A 6,670-nucleotide genomic window follows, 5' to 3' on the forward strand; every position below is an offset into this window, starting at 1 on the left:
TAAAATTGATAAAATATCCCCCCCACGTAACAACAACACTCCTTGACGTTCCAAAGTGACATAACACAACCAAAATACCCCCAGCACCACATAGGTAATGGAGCCATACATGGAATACTTGTGGTGCCAAGACAACACCCGAGATCGCTTACCTGAAAATTTTTGGTCAAAGTGAGATTAACACGCCCCCATATAAGGGGCAAACAGAACAAGATGGATCCCATTTACGGCGTGTACAGTATGTCAGACCGCTTATAATTCAGGTGGTACCGGACGCTGCGATTTCAAAGCTACCGTTGTCTTTAGACAAGCGATATGGGTTTAAGCACCTTTTGACAGCGATTACAGCCTCGAATCTTCTTGGGTATGACGCTACAAGCTTGACACACCTGTATTTGGGGAGTTTCTCCCATTCTTCTCTGCAGATTCTCTCAAGCTCTGTCAGGTTGGATGGGGAGCGTCGCTGCACAGCTATTTTCAGGTCTCTCCAGAGATGTTCGATCAGGTTCAAATCTGGGCTCTGGCTGGGCCACTCAAGGACATTCAGAGACTTGTTCCGAAGCCACTCCAGCATTGTCTTGGCTGTATGCTTAGGGTCATTGGCCTGTTGGAAGGTAAAACTTCGCCCCAGTCTGAGGTCCTGAGCGCTCTGGAGCAGGTTTTCATCAAGTATCTCTCTGTACTTTGTTCTGTTCATCTTTCCCTCCATCCTGACTAGTCTCCCAGTCCCTGCTGCTGAAAAACATCCCTACAGCATGCTGCTGCCACCACCATGCTTCACCGTTGGGATGGTGCCAGGTCGCCTCCAGACGTGACGCTTGGCATTCAGGCCACAGAGTTCAATCTTGGTTTTATCAGACCAGAGAATCTTGTTTCTCATGGTCTGAGAGTCCTTAGGTGTCTTTTGGCAAACTCCAAGCGGGCTGTCATGTGCCTTTTACTGAGGAGTGGCTTCCGTCTGGTCACTCCACCATAAAGGCCTGATTGGTGGAGTGCTCTAGAGAACTCTAAAGCTCTGTTAGAGTGACCATCGGGTTCTTTGTCACCTCCCTGACCAAGGCCCTTCTCCCCCGATTGCTCAGTTTGGCCTGGCGGCCAGCTCTAGGAAGAGTCTTGGTGGTTCCAAACTTCCATTTAAGAATGATGGAGGCCACTGTGTTCTTGGGGACCTTCAATGCTGCGGCAATTCTTTGGTACCCTTCCCCAGATCTGTGCCTCGACGCTCTACGGACAATTCCTTCAACCTCATGGCTTGATTTTTGCTCTGACATGCGCTGTCAACTGTGGGACCTTATATAGACAGGTGTGTGCCTTTCCAAATCATGCCCAATCAATTGAACAAGTGGACTCCAATCAAGTTGTAGAAACATGTCAAGGATGACCAATGGAAACAGGATGCACCTGAGCTCAATTGAGTCTCATAGCAAAATAAATTAATACTTATGTAAATAAGGTATCTGTTTATTTGTAATAAAATTGTTAAAAATTTCTTAAACCTGTTTTAGTTTAGTCATTTTTGTGTATTATTGTGTGTAGATTGTGTCTTAGAAATAATTTTACACAGGGACACTCAAAGTCAATCTTAAATTAATCATTGTTTATTGTCAGCGTGCTGGAGGTTCCAACCAACTCAATGCACCATAGTACACATGTCAATCAGGAGTCTCTGCTGGGCAGTCCCAGCAGTTGTCTTATAGACGGCTATACACAGACAGTTATATTGCATGATTTAGCATAATTCATTAATTAAATGCATTCTTATCATTTTGTTTCATTTATGTGACCGACCAATACTGGTTTATAACATGTGACAGACCAATACCTCACAAGGATTCTTCTCTCTAAGCTGAGACCTTGAAACGGAGATATKTTTTGTTCTCAAAASAAGGTTCCGGGCGTACTGCCAAATTGCAGATACTGACAAGTGAGGATTCCTTCAAATCAGTCACTTGCATGAACACAGAAATTAGTTATTAGAAAAGCTCAAGTATAACATTTCCATCACAATTGATTAGGGGAAAATGTCATCCATTTTAGAATAAAGCTGTAACGTAACAAKATGTGGAAAAAGTCAAGTGATCTGAATACTTTCAGAATGTATGCTACTAGCCTCATGCCATGAATATGCATATCCATCTGGAGATAACTCTGTGTTATAAAGTGTTTTTCTAGAAGTTTCTACGATGTTACATGTCCTACTTACATCAGTACACTCGTAACTTCCGCATTAAAACTTATATTAGATCCAATAAACATCCAGTAGAAAATAAGCCATTCATTTCGTTGTTGACGAAATTCAACCTCCCTACAAAAACTCCTTGCTTGGTGGGCGAAATGACAACAAACYCCACATGACAGTTTTTCAGCCGAGTTGAGACTCGCTCTTTCTCTTCGATACAATTCTACAAGYTTTTTATTTTATTGTCCTTGTGTGAACAGAACTTCACACAGCCATTGGACACTTGAAATGTKGACAAGGACAGTGAACTGTCCTTTGGTTCAGGTACAATGCTTTGGAACAATGTAAAAAAAAAACTAAAAGGCTTTATACTAGACATATGAAATTCATATMACATTTTCCCTCCATTTTATTATTTTATTATTTTATTTTATTACAGTCACATTGCACGTTTCATAAATCGATCCAATTCTTTTACATCCTTGACGTGGAGTGAATCAGGACACACGTCATGGAGAAAGGGGAGGAATGAGCCCTCAGAAAGAGTCAGTAAACAGGTCTCTGGACCAATCACACGCTTCATTCTCCTCACGGAGGGAGGGGCTAACAGACCTGCTGTCTTCGAGCTGCTGGTTGGCTAAACCCTCTGTCTGTCCCTCTCTCAGTGTCTGGTGAATATGTGTAGATCTCCTGTTCTCTCTCTCTCCCCCAGTGGTCCTCCCTCTGTTCTCTCTCTCTCCCCCAGTGGTCCTCCCGCTGTTCTCTCGCTCTTCCCAAGTCTGCTGTCTGTCTGTCCTTCTGGAGCACCAGGGTCTTTGAGTGGCAGAGATCACCATCTCACTGTTGTCATCACATACTCTCACACTACCGGTCCTTCTCCCCCCAGAGGTTCTCTTCAGAGCTCTTCTCGTTAACCTCTGACACTGCAGAGCTAGTACATGATCTCTGGGCTCTGGCTGTCTGGGTCTCTTGGTGTGTGTGAGTCCTTTAGGTGTGTGTGTGTTGCTGGGTCTGGGTCTCTTGGTGTGTGTGAGTCCTTTAGGTGTGTGGGTGTTGCTGGGTCTGGGTCTCTTGGTGTGTGTGAGTCCTTTAGGTGTGTGTGTGTTGCTGGGTCTGGGTCTCTTGGTGTGTGTGAGTCCTTTAGGTGTGTGTGTGTTGCTGGGTGTGTGTCGCCGGGCTCTGATCTGCGGTGTATGTGGTGGAGCCGTTTTCCTGATGATGGGGGTGGACTGGGACAAAGGGACACACTCACAACACTCTGAAGGGGTGGTCATTGTGAGTCCGTGTGGGGTGTGTGTGAGTCCGTGTGGGTGTGTGTGAGTCTGTGCTGGGTGTGTGTGAGTTGTGTGGGGTGTGTGTGAGTCCGTGTGGGGTGTGTGTGAGTCCGTGTGGGGTGTGTGTGAGTCCGTGTGGGTGTGTGTGAGTCTGTGCTGGGTGTGTGTGAGTCTGTGTGGGGTGTGTGTGAGTCGTGTGGGTGTGTGTGAGTCCGTGTGGGGTGTGTGTGAGTCCGTGTGGGTGTGGTGTGAGTCCGTGTGGGGTGTGTGTGAGTCCGTGTGGGGTGTGTGTGAGTCGTGTGGGGTGTGTGTGAGTCCGTGTGGGGTGTGTGTGAGTCCGTGTGGGGTGTGTGGAGTCTGTGTGGGTGTGTGAGTTCATGCTGGTGTGTGTGAGTCTGTGTGGGGTGTGTGTGTTGATGCTGGGTGTGTTGATGCTGGTCTGAGTGAAGTGGAAGAGGTCTGCTGAACAGTTATACTCCTCGTCCAGGTCAGCTGTGTGTCCGGGTGACCGAGGGCTGAGACCTCCATGGGTCAGATGCCCAACATTAGTAATGTCAGTAGACTGCTGTGTGATGTGGGCTTGACTCCGTGTCTGTCAGCATAGTGGCAGTTTCTCCACAGGGCTGGTCTGGGCATGATGGTCAGTTGGTGTCTCTGTGTCTGCAGGATCACAGACAAACTCCTCCAGACACTCAGAGAAGCGAGGTCTTCCCAGGCCACAAAGTCAGATCGACAGGTTGTTCACACACTGACCTGTACTCCTCCTCCGTGTCTGAAACACCCCTCTTCCTGAGCTGCGACGGTGCAGTCCGTATACGGCCAGGCTGTTGGAGCGGCACGACGTGAGAGAGGGCAGGGAGGTGAACAGGGGGGTAGAGTTACCAAGAAGAGGAACACATCCCATAGCTGTTCTACGGTGTCCCCTCCCCTGGCTATGTTCCACGTGTCCCCCTCCCCCTGGCTACTGTTCCTACTGTGTCCCCCTCCCTGGCTATGTCCACGTGTCCCCTCCCTGGCTACTGTTCTACTGTGTCCCCCTCCCCTGGTACTGTTCCTACGGTGTCCTCCCCCTGGCTACTGTTCCTACTGTGTCCCCCTCCCTGGCTCTGTTCTACGGTGTCCCCTCCCCCTGGCTACTGTTCTACGGTGTCCTCCTCCTCTGACTACTGTGTCCTCCTCCCCATGACTCAGTCCTTTATCCTCTCTCCCCCCTCCTCTTCCTCCTGTTCTGCAGACGACGTGATCACCCCCGGAGACTGTTGCAGGGTGCTGTGTGTATGTAGGTCGGGGTTGGTGTAGGGTTATGGTGCAATGAAGTGACATGGATCGGCCACAGGAGGGCAGAGTAGAGTCGAAGCTGTGGAGAGAGAAGGGTGAGCAGGAGAGGATCTGTACTGGTGTCAGCGCTGGGCTGGGGAGCTGGTCTAGGATCAGTTCTACAGACAGAGGCTGTTGTAGGAGGCTCTTGGAGGCTGGTCTAGGACAGTTCTACAGACAGAGGCCTGTTGTAGGAGGCTCTTGGAGGCTGGTCTAGGATCAGTAGTCCAGTCAGCGCAGAGAGCCGCTTGCTGTAGGAGGGTTCTGTAGTAACTGACTACAGAGCAGCCTGGACCAGAGGCAGGGCAGAGAGATCTGACTGGCGATGAACTGGCTGCCTCTCTCCTGTAAGGGTTGGGGCCAGATATCTGCACCAGAGCAACACAACATAGCTGGATGGGATAACACTTCCAAACATACTACTTGGGAACACGGACATATTTTGTAATAGTTGATATGTAATAACATACTACTTGGGGAACACGGACATCATTTTGTAATAGTTGATATGTAATAACATACTACTTGGGAACACGGACATCATTTGTAATAGTTGAAATGTAATAACATACTACCTGGGGAACACGGACATCATTTTGTAATGTTGAAATGTAATAACATACTACTGGGGAACACGGACATCATTTTGTAATAGTTGAAATGTAATAACATACTACCTGGGAACACGGACATCATTTTGTAATAGTTGATATGTATACATACTACCTGGGAACACGGACATCATTTTGTAATAGTTGAAATGTAATAACATACTACTTGGGGAACACGGACATCATTTTTAATAGTTGATATGTAATAACATACTACTTGGGGAACACGGGCATCATTTTGTAATAGTTGATATGTATAACAGCCAAGTGGTTTCCTTTCTCATGAAACGGTTGAGATTATAACCAGAACGATTATTTAAATGTTGTACCTTGATCCCAAAAACAAAATGTCTTCCAATGAAGCAGTCCTCTACAGCCTTAACCAGCAGCCTGCTTTGCCATCCTGACCCTGACCTTGACTCCACCGGACCGGAAGTCCTCCACCAGCCTGGACACACAAAACCATTTTTATCCATGTTGCCATTCTCATACAAACACATATTTCATTCAACACACCGTAACCCTGGGGACTACCACAGGAACTAAGTTCACCGTAACCCTGCGGACTACACAGGAACTAAGTTCACCGTAACCCTGGGACTACAGGAACTAAGTTCACGTACCTGGGACTACAAGGAACTAAGTTCACCGTAACCCTGTGGACCACACAGGAACAAGTTCACCGTAACCTGGGGACTACACAGGAACTAAGTTCACCGTAACACTGCGGACTACACAGGAACTAAGTTCACCCTGGGACTACACAGGAACTAAGTTCACCGTAACCCTGTGGACCACACAGGAACTAAGTTCACCGTAACCCTGGGACTACACAGGAACTAAGTTCACCGTAACACTGCGGACTACACATGGACTAAGTTCACCGTAACCTTCGGACTACACAGGAACTAAGTTCACCGAACCCTGGGACTACACAGGTAAGTTCACCCTGGGACTACACAGAACTAAGTTCCGTAACCCTGCGGACCACACAGGAACTAAGTTCAAGCTCATGTTTTAAATATTGCAGATTTCCTGAAAGTAGAGGTGCTCTCCAGTGCATTCGAAAGTTCAGACCCCTTCCCTTTTTCAACATGTTTTACGTTACAACCTTATTCTATTTCTCCATTAATCTACACACAACACCCATAATGACAAAGCGAAAACGTGTTTTTAGAAATGTTTGCACATTTATTAAAAATAAAACAGAATACCTTATTTACATAGTATTCAGACTCTTTGCTATGAGACTAAATTGAGCTCAGGTGCATCCTGTTTACATTGATCAT

This window comes from Salvelinus sp. IW2-2015, unplaced genomic scaffold (genome assembly GCF_002910315.2).
Source record: "Salvelinus sp. IW2-2015 unplaced genomic scaffold, ASM291031v2 Un_scaffold3713, whole genome shotgun sequence".
In the NCBI taxonomy this organism is placed as follows: Eukaryota; Metazoa; Chordata; class Actinopteri; order Salmoniformes; family Salmonidae; genus Salvelinus; species Salvelinus sp. IW2-2015.